The sequence below is a fragment of the Lontra canadensis genome, unplaced genomic scaffold (assembly GCF_010015895.1).
Source record: "Lontra canadensis isolate GAN:19392208 unplaced genomic scaffold, GSC_riverotter_1.0 scaffold3, whole genome shotgun sequence".
Classification (NCBI taxonomy): domain Eukaryota; kingdom Metazoa; phylum Chordata; class Mammalia; order Carnivora; family Mustelidae; genus Lontra; species Lontra canadensis.
The window spans coordinates 36,132,103-36,146,855 of record NW_022630997.1 but is presented as its reverse complement, the minus strand read 5'-3'; positions in this window follow the sequence as shown (position 1 = coordinate 36,146,855).

The following is a 14,753-nucleotide window of genomic DNA, read 5'->3' as shown; positions in this document are numbered from 1 at the left end:
CTATGCAGTCTTCTCTGTGCAGTTCTTTCGGCCACCTTGGCATTCTTTTGGAATCACCACCATTTTACATATCTGATTTAAGTGTCTTCATCTAACGAAAAGTTAAAGGATTGAGTGTCCCATTGTTTTTTATTATTATTAAGGAAAAATAGTTGAAACTCAAATTGAGCAAAAATTTAATTTTGACCCCCACCTAAAAAGTATAATCTTCCGTACTTGAAAAATCTAGTCCAATTCCCTCATCTGAGCAATAGGGAAATTGAGGACTACGAAATTAAGGCCAGAGAGATATTGCCAGTAATGAGTAGAGCTGTGACTACCAGAACTCCACCATCTTGTTTTTTCAGCCTTCCACTTCACCATGTTGATTGATGTGATAGAGAACATTCTGTTACTGGAGACATGTTCCTTCCTAAGGGCTGTAATATGCTTATCTGTTTGGGTTTGACTTGCTCCCTGCTTATGTTAGTCTTGTCAGAGATCCTGGTGTCTATAATCTTAAAATGCAGGCATTTTAGGATTCTGAAGCTTGTGCAACACAGAACTCAGCTTTTCACATGTCCTGACTCGGTCTCTGTAATTTAACTCAATATCGTGAGGGTTTTTCAGAAGACTGAAAGATTATTTGATGTGGGGATGCCTGGGTGGCTCAGTCCGTTGAGCTGCTGCCTTTGGTTCAAGGTCATCATCCCAGGGTCCTGGAATTGAGTCCCGCATGGGGCTCTTTGCTCAGTGAGGAGCCTGCTTCTCTCTCTGCCTCTGCCTGCAGCTCTGCCTGCTTGTGCTCTCCCCCAACCCCAGACAAATAAATAAATAAATAAATAAATAAATAAATAAATAAATAAAATCTTTTTAAAAAAGATTATCTGATGGAGTATTGTATTTAAAAGTGTAGATCATAGAATGCTCCTGTTAATGGTGCACTAAGAACAAAGAAGGACTGAAATGCTACCGGCATTCAGTTCCCTGTGCTAGAGGACAGCTACTCTGTGAAATGTTGCAGCCAAGTTCTGCTCTAGGGTATATGCATGTTGCTGTGAGTAAATCCCGGAGTACTTTCAGACCGAGTGCCAACTGCTGCATATCAGGATGCTCTCTGACTGAATGAGCAACCCCCAAGGCAGAGCACTTCATCTCAAGCGTGGAGTCTGAAGGACCAGACTTGGGAGAAGTCATTCTCTGGGTCAGCTGTTCTGCATCCTGTGACATTGGAGATTGCAGATGAGGTATTGCTGCCTATTTCCAGCCACCAATTTGGAGCTCATGGGTGAAGTGAAACAAAGGGAAAGAGTCTTAATTCCTGGTTGTGGTATGGTCTTTGAACCTCTGCCACAGCTGCGTGTGAAGTCCAAATGAAAATGTTTGGAGGGGCGCCTGGGTGGCTCAGTGGGTTGAGCCTCTGCCTTCGGCTCAGGTCATGGTCTCAGGGTCCTGGGATCGAGCCCCGCATCGGGCTCTCTGCTCAGCGGAGAGCCTGCTTCCCCTCTCTCTCTCTACCTGCCTCTCTGCCTGAAAGGGTCCGTAGACAAAAGGACGAGACTGATACAAAATGAAAGTTAAGCAGGGCTTTATTTCGCGCCAAGCATCGAGAATCAAACTGACCGGCTAGGGCCGTCTCTTGCAAAGAGGCGACCCCTCCCAGTCTCACAGACTAACTTTTATAGAGTAAAGGCCCTGTGGTTGAGCCTGGCCACACACAGGTGGCCAATTGAATTACATTTTACCTCATAGTAGTTATTTGAACTAGCCTATCACCCTGGTCAGAATGGGCGCCCAAAAGGCAGGGCCCACATTCTTGGGTGGTTAGGGAGGTGCTTTCCTGATTGGATGTCTCCACCTGGCTGAACATGTCCTTGGCGGGCAGGGAGGTAATACGTGCGCTTTCACTGATTGGACGTTTCCACCTGGCCGGACATGTCCTTGTATCTGGGCTCCGTTATTTTTGCCCAGCCTGACATGTCCTGGTATCTGTGCTCCATTATTGGGGCTATTTGGCCATATTTCACCAATTCTGTTTCTAAGCGGTTTCCTCTTGGGGGGAAGGGGCAGAGTCCATCTAAGTTTACTGCATAAACAACAAAATGGCTCGCTCTGGCTAAGTAGGCCCTTACACTGCCTATTTGTGATCTCTCTCTCTCAAATAAATAAAATCTTTAAAAAAAAAAAAAGAAAATGTTTGGAAATGTTCTTTTTCTTGATTTATCTGGAATTTCTTCCTTGTTCACAATATGGGCACCTATGGCCATCTTGTATCTCCAAATATTTCATAATCATTGTTATATTGGCATTTTGAAATTGGTAATCTTAGCACTTTTATTTGCAGGTAGACAGGGAACACTAATTTTAGTAAAATTGTAATCCATATTTAGTGGCTTAAAATTATACTTTATGCTAATATTATATCTCAGTGCACCAATCATCAGAAAAGTGCCTATTTTAATAAATGATTATTGTTTTTATTTTAAAAACTAGATTATAGAGGGATTACACCTCAAAGTTGTTCAATCTCTTAACTTCTCATTCATTTTCTAATAACAAAAATGACCATTTCCAAGTGGACATTAAAATTCAACATGAAGAAGGATTATTATATACTCCACCTATAATTAAAATACTTAGAGCTACACTCATGATGGTCTTAATGAAACTGGAATTCAGTCTCTTAAAAGCATAATCAAAACAAAAATTAATGTATGAAAGAAACTGTCATGGTTCTGCATTTTTATTTATTTTTTTAAAAAATGTTAGGATTGAGTTTCAAAAATATTGAGTAGCTTGTCCAAGATTATAAAATAAGTGAAAGACCTAGCATTTACAATACAGAACTCCTTAATCTTTTTTTAAGGATTTTATTTATTTATTTATTCATCATAGAGAGAGAGAGAGAGCACAAGCAGGGGGAGTGGCAGACAGAGGGAGAAGCAGGCTTCCCATTAAGCAAGGGTCCCAATGCAGGATACATCCCAGGACTCTGGGATCATTACCTGAGCCAAAGGCAAATGTTTAACCAACTGAGCCACCCAAGCATCTCAAGAACTCCTTACTTTAAGAAGTCCAACATGCTTCTTCATCCTGTCTCTAAGCTATTTGGCTGAGGGTTTGCAGATCCCTTGTGACCAACCCTCCTTGCCCCTTACCCTAAAGACACTATACTAATCCAGAATGTGAATGACATTACTCATCCACACATCTGAAATCTACATCATTGCTTCTTTGACTCCAAAGACACAAAATTAGTAAATGTTCATTTATCAACTATCACCAAAGAAAGAAATGCCAGACTGGATAGGAAAGACATGCCTTAGTACTGACATAAAATACAAATTCCAGTTAACAACATGCTTTCCATTATAGAATGCTGCTAGTAGGACTAATTATAACATGTTTATTGTGGTAAACCTGCAACTTCAAGTTACAATAGCAGGATCTAATTGACAAATCCAGAGTCCTTGTTATCACTGGAAAGAAACGAGATTTCCCGGGACACCAGCACATCAATAATTCTGATGGATGTGCGGGGATATTACTAAAAAGACTTACTGCTACTCCTAGCTAGCCTTTGAGTGATTACTGGCATTCTGACTCCAGGAGGAATGAACCTGGGGAAATTGGCTGCTGACCTTTCTAGCTGTCCTAATCAGTGCAATACAGTCAGGAGCAAGAAAAAAAAAAAGAAATTGATAATTGGATTCACGATGAGAACATGAAATTGGGCCCAGTAATTTTTTTAATTATATGTATTTAGTATAATTTGAAATGATGTTAAAATGAAAACATCCTATTAACCCAAATCTTATAACCAGAAATAACAATCAATATTATGAGGAGAGTGTTATTTCAGGCCTATGTCTATGCAGATGAATAGACAGAAAGACAGACAAAAAATAATTTTGTCAATGTGTACAACATTTAACTCTACTTCAATTAAGAAAAACAAAAAGTACTGCTGTCTTAGAACTAAAATGATCACCAAATTTGAGATAAATCTTTTTCACCCAAAAGAAATTTGTTGCTCATCCTGTAAAATTCAGAAAAATATAAATTTTTAAAACATAATTTTAACCATGTGGTTTAATTTCAGAGATTGTCTGTTAATTGTCTTCTTGGAAATATTAAGAGTACTATCATTATTATCCCCCCTTATTTTACTATTATTTCAAAGATTTTATCAAATCATTATTCCTTCATTGCCAAGATTTATAACACATACATTCTGTTTTGTAAACATAATTTCTTGGTTGATTAGCCTCAGTTTCTTTTTTTAATAGAATTTTTAAAAGAAATTTTATTTTATTTTATTTTATTTTTAAAGTTTATTTATGTTTTTTAGTAATCTCTACACCCAACATGGAGTTCAAACTCATGACTTCAAGATCAAGAGAAGGCACATGTTTTTCTGACTGAGCCAGCCAGGCACCACCTGGCCTTAGTTTCAGTATAAACCAAATGCTAACCTTTTATTGATTTACCACAACTTCTTCAGTCCTGATTTTCTCGGATTTCCTCACAAAGGGCTTTTTACTCAGAAACAGTCATATATGTATGAGATTATCTCTAATTTTTTCAACTGCTTGAGTACACTGTCGAATTGCCAGTGTGTATGCAAAAGACAACTTTGCTGGAAATTGTTACCTTGGGTCACCTTTCTCTGCTTCCAAATTTTATGGATATTGTATAATTTTACATTGAATTGAGATTGAATCTTTGTGAAGAATTCTAAAGTCAACTTGAGTTTTTCTCTCAGTAAATGATGTCTTATTCCCCACATTATTTGCTTGTTACTTCGATACTTATAATTTAATATGTTAGATTATATTTTTCTTGTCCATAATTCTTAATCACATTTTTTCTGTGATGAATAATATTCTTGAATTACAGAGACAATTTTCCAAGTTTTCACAGGATATTCTTTTCTGTTACAACTTCCCTTTTATTTTTCTTTTACATTTTACGAGGTTTAAAAAAATTTAGGGTTAATTATCTTAAAATTAAAATTTGATAAGCTTGCTTTCCGCATATTTTACATTATTTCTAATTAAAATTGTTATGTTCCTCTGCATTCACTCTAACTCAATTTATTGTAATTATTGTTATAATTCAGTTTTCAATAGGATCTCTTCTAAATTGTCTATTTGTTCACCGTGTTTCAGTCAAGTTTTTCTTCCTTCTATCCTTTAAAGAGTTTTTTCACCAGATCATCCTTTTGCTTGTGCTCTGCTTCTCAGTGTTTTTATACCATTTCTATTCCAGAACTTAGTGGAAGTTGAGCCACAATGCAGGAGCCTTTCCCTACTCTAGCTAAAGTTACCTGCATTGAGGGCACTCTCAATATAGTCCTCATTTATTTTTGTAGTGCTTCCCACTACCTTTCAAGTCATGAGATAACAGATTGATTAATGAATTAATTAGCATACTATGACTTTCCTTTCCTCCTCTTCACTCATGCTACCTTTAATATGTAGGCTTCAATACATTAATGGAGTAACTTACTTCACCATTGACTGGCATAAAAGAGGTACTTAATAAATTTGGTGGGATTGACATCAGCAAGAGGGCAGAAAAGGAGGATCCACCATGTTCCCATACAGAAACACCAATCTAACCTGCAGTCTTGGACCAAAATACCTTCATAAGAGCTCAGAAGTCCAGATAAGGGATTACAAAACCCATGTGTGGAACACAGAAATGAGAAAAGATGCACTGGAGTGGGTAGGAAAGATAGTTTGGCTTTACTTATAGCACATGCTCCCCCAAGCCTATACGGTGCAACACTGAGAGAGTCCCTTCATCTAGGAGCTTTCCTATGGGAGAAGTACAGGGAAATGGATGTCTTAATTCACCATGGATCCCAGTATCATAAGAACAGCTTCAATAAACACTGCTTGTCCAGTCGACCTTGGCTACAGGCTCACACCCATGGAAACAGGTTTCAGGCTGGCCCCTATGAACCCAGGCTCTGGGGTTACCCTAATGTGCCCCACTATCAGGCTGGCCCATGCCTACATAGGCTGCAGGCCTTCCCAGGCAGATCCAGGCTCAAGGTCACCCAGAAGACCCAAGACCCACTGCCTTCTCACAGACCCCAACCAGTGTCCATACAATCTCTGGCTGGGTTGACTGGTGAAGAGCTTTCCCTGCTGAAGTCAGTCTCTAAATATTGAAAGAGGTTACTTCATTTTCAAATGTACAGACACCACTATAAGGACTATAAGGATCAGGGGCTTCTGGTGGCTCACCCAGTTAAGTGCCTGGCTTCAACTCAAGTCATGATTCTCTGCTCAGCAGGGAGTCTGCTTCTCCCTCTCCCTCTGTGTGCTCTATCTCTCATTCTTGCTGTCTCTAAAGCAAAAAATAAAAACCTTAAAAAATAAAGGGGGGTGGGTGTCTAGATGGATCAGTCAGTAAGCCTCTGACTTTGGTTCAGGTCATGATCTCAAGATCCTGGGATCAAGCCCCACATCCAGCTCCCCACCCGGTGGGGAGTCTGTCTTTCTTTCTCTCTCTCTGTGCCTCCCCCTACTGGTGTATGTTCTCTCTCTCAAATATATATATATATATATATATATATATTAATTTAAAAAAAAAGACTATAAGAAACCAAGAATTGGAGAGGCATGACACTACCAAAGGAAAAAAAAAAATAAAGTCTTAGTAACTGACCCTATAAAAATGGAGATCTATAAACTGCCTAATAAGAATTCAAAATAATCTTAAAGCAGCTGAGAGAACACAAGAGAACATGGATAGATAACTAAATGAAATCAGGAAACCAATACATGGACAAAGCAGAAAAGTCTAACAAGAGACAGAAACCAAAATAAATAAATAAATAAAATAACCAGAAAGATATTCTGGAACTGAAGAACACATGACCAAAGTGAAAAATGAAAGAAGAGCTTCTATAGGAGACTTGATCAAACAAACAAAAAAAGAATCAGTAAGCTCAAATATAGGTCATTTGAAATTACCCAGTCAGAGAGGGAAAGAGAAAACAGAACAAAAAGAAGTGTGAAGGGTGCCCATGATTTATAGGATACTACCAAATAAACCAATATATAGATATTATGTAGTCCAAGAAGGAGAAGGGAAAGAGAAAGGGGCATCATGCTTATTTAAAGAAATATTGGCTGAAAAAATAACAAATTTGGGAAGGGGAATGAACATCCATATTTGTAAAATTTAAAAGACCACAAATATATAACTTGAATAGGTCTGCACAAAGACACATTACAATCAGATTGTCAAAAGTCAGTCATAAAGAGAGAATTTTGAAAGTGACAAGAAAATGTATCTTGTCACATACAACAGAAGCCCAATAATAATATTAGTGGATTTCTCAGCAGAAATCTTTCAGTCCAGGAAAGAGTGGGATGATATATTCAAAGTTATGAAAGAAAAAAAAAACCCTCCAGCCAAGATTAGTATATCTGGTAAAACTGTCCTTTAAAAATAAAGGAGAGATACAGACTTTCCCACAAAACTAAAAACTGAGGGAATTCATCACTTCTGAAACTAACTTATAAGAAGTACTAAAAGGACTTCTTCAAGTCAAAATTTAAGGACACTAAAAAGCAGTACAAAAGCATACAAAGATATAAATCCTACAGGTAAAGGTAAACATATAAATAAATACAGAATAATATAATACTGTAAGAGTAGTGCATAAATCACTTTAAACACTAGTATAAAAGTTAAAAGACAAAAGTATTATTTCTTAAAATGTTTAATGAATACATAATATAAAAATAAATAAATTCATATTTCAATAAAATAAAGAGTAAAGGAGGAGGAATAAAATAGTATGGAGTTTTTTATATGATTGATACTATGCAATTATCAGCACCAAATAGACTATTATAATGACTAGAAGTTATCTGCAAGCCTCATGGTAGCCACAAAGAAAAAAAAATACAGAAGATACAAAAAAAGATAGAGAAGAGAATCAAAATATATGACCACAAAAAAATCATAAAAAAAAAATCATCAAAAAAATAAAAAATAAAAACAAAGAAAACTGCCAAGGAGGAATGGAGGAAAAAAGAAATATGAGACAGAACACAATTTTTAAAATAGTAATAGTAAGTCATTACCTATAAATAATTATGATACATGTAAATGGAGTAAACTCTCTAAAAAAAAGACATAGAACAGCAGAATGGATTTTAAAAACACAAGATCCATTTGCATGTTGCCTCCAAGAGACTGATTTTAGATTTAAGTACACAAATAAGCTGAAAGTGAAGATTTGGTAAAAGAAAATGCATGTAAATTGTAATCAAAAGGAAGTGGCTATACATATAAATAGTAACCAGAGGTAGCTATACTTCTATCAGACAAAATAGACTTTAAGCCAAACAGTCACAAGAGACAAAGAAGGACATTACATAATGATAAAAGAGTCAATAAACAGGAAGATATAATAGTTATAAACATTTATGCACCCAACATCAGATCACTTAAATACATAAAGTAGACATTGACAGATCTAAAAGCAGAAATAGACAACAACATAGTTGTAGACTTCAATACTCCATTTACAATAATAGACAGATCAACCAGACAGAAAATCAATAAGGAAATAATAACAGACTCAAAGTACACTATAACCAAATGAACCTAACAGACATATACAGAACATTCCACCCTACAGCAGCAGAATACACATTCCTCTCAAGCTCACATGGAACATTCTATATGAAAAAGTAAGTCTTCACAAATTTAAGAAAATTGATATTATTCCAGCTATCTTTTCTGACCAAAATTAAAGGAAACTAGAAAATAAATAGCAGAAGTAAAACAGAAAAATTCACAAATGGATGGGAATTTAAAAATACACTCTTGGTAAGAGGGATTAAGATGGTGGAGGAGTAGGAAGACACTGAACTTATCTTGTCCTTCAAACACAGCTAAATAGTTATCAAATCATTCTTAACATCCTAGAAATCAATCGGAGGTCTGAAAGAACAAAAACTGCAAGACTACAAGTAGAAAAGTGACCACCTTTTGGAAGGTAAGAGGTGCGGAGAGTTGATTTGGGAGAGATATAACTATGGGTATTGTGGCAGAGTGGGAGTCCAGCTTATGAAGGCTACTACCAAGTATTATAAGCAGCAGAGCTCAAAATATGAACTTTTAAAAGTCTGCTACCATGGGGGATGTGCCTGGCTTAAACGTGCTCAGGTGCTGAAGTGGGGCAGAATCTCAGGAGTCATAGAATGGTCTGAGGATACTACTGGGTCTCAAGAATGAGTGGCTCCAATTTGCTGCCCTGTTCCCAGGCATAAGAGTGGGGAAGCCAGTTGAGAGGAGTGAGTCTTGGTTCTGGCTTTCTGCTGTTTTGGGAAACTGGAAACCACTGCACGGTCCCATGACTGCTTTCCTGGGACCAACCTGCAAAGGCAAAAGCAAGGGAAGACATCCCCACCTTCCATCAACAACCAAGGAACCATGTAGGTCTGTGCCACAGGCATTCCTAAACTTTGGAGTTTTGCAACTCAGTTACACACCTGAGATAAAAAAAGCTCAGACACAGGTAGGGTGAATGCAGGGTTCAGATGGAAACCGGGGACACAAATGGGGTGATTGGTCTTCTGTGAGGGCTCACTGAAGAGCTGAGTGTGCAAACTCTGGGTCTGGAGAGCTAGGCACTACCATAATCATCCTTCCCATTAACTCCAAAAGCCTTCAGGGAGGAAAACAGTGTCACCTAGTGAGGGCCAAAGCCATTTACAGCAACCCGTTCCCCCTGTGCCTTGGAGAAGCATTTCCACTGAAACAAGTCAGCCTGAGAATCAGCACCGCAGGTCCCTCTCCCAGAAGACCAACACAAAACAGCTCACTTGCACCAAGACAACTGATCATAGAGAGTGCAAAGTTTCAGCTACAAGAGAAATAGGATCTAGCTTCTTTTTTACTCTTATTCTTTATTTTTAATTTTTTTTCATTTATTTTCTTATTATTTCAGTTCCCTTTTTAAATTTTTATTATTAATTTTTTCAGTTTATATATAAATTGATGTATATATTTTATTTTCAGTTTCTTTTTTCTTTTCTTTCTCTTCTTCTTCTTTAAATTTTGGGATCTAGATGCTTTTAACAAGCAGACCAAAACACACACAGGATTAATTTTTCTTTTTTGGGAGGAGGGCTCCTTTGTTGTTTTTTTGTTGTTGTTGTTGTTGTTTTTGTCTTGTTTTTTTTTTGTTTTGTTTTGTTTTGTTTTAATTTATTTTCAGCATAACAGTATTCATTGTTTTTGCACCACACCCGGTGCTCCATGCAATCCGTGCCCTCTCTAATACCCACCACCTGGTACCCCCAACCTCCCACCCCCAGACCCTTCAAACCCCTCAGATTGTTTTTCAGAGTACATAGTCTCTCATGGTTCACCTCCCCTTCCAATTTCCCCCAACTCCCTTCTCCTCTCTAACTCCCCTTTTCCTTTTGTTTTTTGATTTTGTTTATTTGTTCATTTGTTTTCTTTCTTCTTTTCTCTTGTGGACAAAAAGACAAGACAGACAAATTCACCCCAAAAGAAAGAACAGGAAGTAGAACTCATTGCCAGGGATTTAATCAATATTGATATAAGTAAGATGTCTGAACTGGAACTTAAAACAACAATTATAAGAATACTAGCTGGCCTTGAAAAAAGCATAGAAGACACTAGAGAACCCTTTACTCCATAGATAAAAGAACTAAAATCTAGTCAGGTTGAAATTAAAAATGTGATAACCAAGATGCAATCCCAAATGGAGACCATGAAAACAAGATGGACAAAGGAGAGGAACAAATCGGTGACATAGAAGCTAAAACTATGGAAAATAATGAAGCTGGAAAGAAGAGGAAAAGAAAGCTAATGGACCACAAAGGTAGACTTAGGGAACTCAGCAACTTATTAAAACATATTAACATTTGTATCATGAGTCCCAGAGGATGAAGAGGAAAAAGGGGCAGAAGGTTTATTTGAACAAATTACAGCTGAAAACTTCCCTAATCTGGGGAAGGACATAGACATCAAAATCTGAGAAACACAGAGAACTCCCATTAAGTCCAGCAAAAGCCAACCATTACCAAGGCACATTCTAGTCAAATCACAAAATACATAGACAAGGAAAGAATACTGAAAGCAGCAAGGGGAAAAATAAATCCTTACACTACAAGGGAAGACAGATCAGATTTGCAGCAGATCTGTCCACAGAAACATGGCAGGCCAGAAGAAATTGGTATATTCAAAGTGCTGACTGGGAAAAATATGCAGCCAAGAATTCTTTATCCAGCAAGGCTGTCATTCAAAATAGAAATAGAGAGAGATTTTCCCAAACAAAAACTAAAGGAGCTCATAACCACTAAACCAGCCCTGTAAGAAATTTTAAGAGGGACACTTTGAGTGGAGAAAAAAAGACCAAGAGCAACAAAGTCTAGAGAGGACCAGAGAACAACACCAGAAACACCAACTCTGCAGGTAACACAATGACACTAAATTCACATCTTTCAGTAATTGCTCTGAATGTAAATGGACTAAACGTTCCAATCAAAAGACATAGGGTATTAAAGTGGATTTTAAAAAAAGCTAAAATCCATCTATATTCTGCTTACAAGACACTCATTTTAGACTTAAAGACACTTGCAGATTGAAAGTGAGAGGATGGAGAATCACCTATCATGCTAATGAACATCAAAAGAAAGCCAGAGTAGCCATGCTTATATCAGACAAACTGGATTTTAAAGCAAAAACTGTAACAAAAAATGAAGAAGGACATTACACCATAATTAAAGGGTCTATCCATCAAGAAGATCTAACAATTATAAATATTTATGCCCCCAACTTGGGATCACCCAACTATATAAATCAATTAACAATTAACATAAAGAAACTCATTAATAATATTAGAATAATACTAGGAGACTTTAACACCTCACTTATAGCAATGGACATATAATCTAAGCAGAAAATCAACAAGGCAACAATGGCTTTGAATGATACACTGAACCAGTTGGACTTAATAGATATATTCAAAATATTTCATCCTAAGGTATCAGAATATACATTCTTTTCGAGTGTACATGGGACATTCTCCAGAAGAGATGACAAACTGGGTCACAAATCAGCCCTAAACAAGTATAAAAAGATCAAGATCACATCATACATATTTTCAGACCACAATGCTATGAAACTTGAAGTCAACCACAAGAAAAAATTTGGAAAGACCCAAATGCATGGATGTTAAAGGACATCTTATTAAAGAATTAATGAGTTAACCAAGAAATTAAAGAAAACATTTTTAAAAATACATGGAAGTAAATGAAAATGAAACATGACAGTCCAAAACCTTTGGGATGCAGCAAAATGAGCCTAAGAGGTAAGCATATTGTAATTCAGGCTACCTCAAAAAGCAAGAAAAGTCTCAAATATACAACCTAAACTTACATGTAAAGGAGCTAAAAAAGGAACAGGAAATAAAGCCTAAAGCCAGCAGTAGGGAAATAATAAAGATTAGAGAAAAAAAAATGGTAGAACAGATTAACAAAACTAAAAGCTTGTTCTTCAAAAGAATTGTTACACCCTTAGCCAGACTTATCAAAAAGAAAAGAGAGAGGATCTAAATAGATAAAATCATGAATGAAAGAAGAGAGATCACAACCAACACCACAGAAATACAATTATAAGAGAATACTGTGAAAAATTATATACCAACAAACTGGGCAACCTGGAAGAAATGGACAAATTCCTAGAAACCTACAAACTACCAAAACTGACACAGGGAGAAATAGGAAACCTGAACAGACACATAACCAGCAAAGAAATTGAATCAATAATCAAAAATCTCCCAACAAACAAAAGTTCTAGGTCAGATGGATTCCCAGGGGAATTCTACCAGATATTTAAAGAAGAGTTAATACCTATTCTTCTTAAACTTCCAAAAAGTAGAAATGGAAGGAAAACTTCAAATCTCATTCTACGAAACCAGCATTACCTCAATTCCAAAACCACACAAAAACCCCTCTGAAAAGGATAATCACAGGCCAAATATTCCTGATGAACATGGATGCAAAAATTCTCAGTAAGATATTAGCAAATTGAATTTAACAGTACATTAAAAGTTTTATCCACTATGATCAAGTGGGATTTATTCCTGGGCTACAGGGGTGGTTCAATATTCACACATCAATCAACGTGATACACCACATTAGTAAAAGAGGATAAGAATTATGTAAACCTGTCAATAGATGCAGAAAATGTATTTGACAAAATACAGCATCCTTTCTTGATTAAAAATCTTCAACAAAGTAGGGATAGATGGTACACACCTCAGCATCAAAAAAGCCATATATGTAAGACCCACAGGTAATATCATCCTCAATGGGGAAAAACTGAGAGCATCTCCCCCTTGGTCGGGAGTAAGACAAGGATATCTTCTCTCACCATTACTATTTAACATAGTACTAGAAGTCTTAGCCTCAGCAATCAGACAACAAAAAGAAATGAAAGGCATCCAAATTGGGAATGAAGAAGTCAAACATTCATTATTTGCAGCCAACATAATATTCTATTTAGAGAACCTTAAAGGCTCCACCAAAATATTGCTAGAACTAATATATGAATTTGGCAAAGTTGCAGGATATAAAATGAATGTTCAGAAATCTGTTACATTTCTAGACACTAATAATGAAACAGCAGAAATAGATGTCAAAGAATCGATCCCATTTGCAATTGTACCCAAAACAATAAGATACCTAGGAATAAACCTAGCTGAAGAGGTAAAAGATCTGTACTCTGAAAACATAAATCACTTATGAAAGAAATTGAAGAGGACACAAAGAAATGGAAAAGCTTTCCATGCTCATAGATTGGAAGAACAAACATTGTTAAAAAGTATACGACCCAAAGCAATCTTCCTACATATTCAATGCAATCCCTATCAAAATACCACCAGCATTTTTCACAGAGATAGAATAAACAATCCTAAAATATTTATGGAACCACAAAAGATCCCAAATAGCCAAATCAATTCTGAAAAAGAAAAACAAAACTGGAGACATCATGATTCTGGATTTCGAGCTATATTGCAAAGCTGTCAAGACAGCATGGTACTAGCAAAAACAGACACATGGATCAATGGAACAGAACAGAGAACCCAGAAATAAACCCACAACTATATGGTCAAATAATCTTCAACAAAGCAGAAAAGAATATCCAAAGGAAAAGACAATCTCTTTAACAAATGATGCTGGGAAAATTGGATAGTAACATGCAGAAGAATGAAACTGAGCCACTTTCTTACGCCATACACAAAAATAAATTCAAAATGGATGAAAGACCTAAATGTGAAACAGGAAACTATCAAAATCCTAGAGGAGAATATAGGTAGCACCTTCTTTAAACTTGGCCACAGCAACTTCTTAATAGACACATCACTGAAGGCAAGTGAAACAAAAGCAGAAATGTACTACTGGGACTTCTTCAAGATAAAAATCTTCTGTGCAGTGAAGGAAATAATCAACAAAACTAAAAGGCAGCCTAGAGAATGGGAGAAGCTATTTGCAAATGACATATCTGGCAAAGATGTAGTATCCAAAAGCTATAAAGAACCTATTAAACTCAACATCCAAAGAACAAATAATCCAGTCAAGAAATGGGCAGAAGACATAAATAGACACTTTTCCAAAGAAGACATCCAGAGGGCTAAGAGATACATGAAAAGATGCTCAAAGTCACTCATCATCAGGAAAATGTAAATCAGAACCTGATGAGAT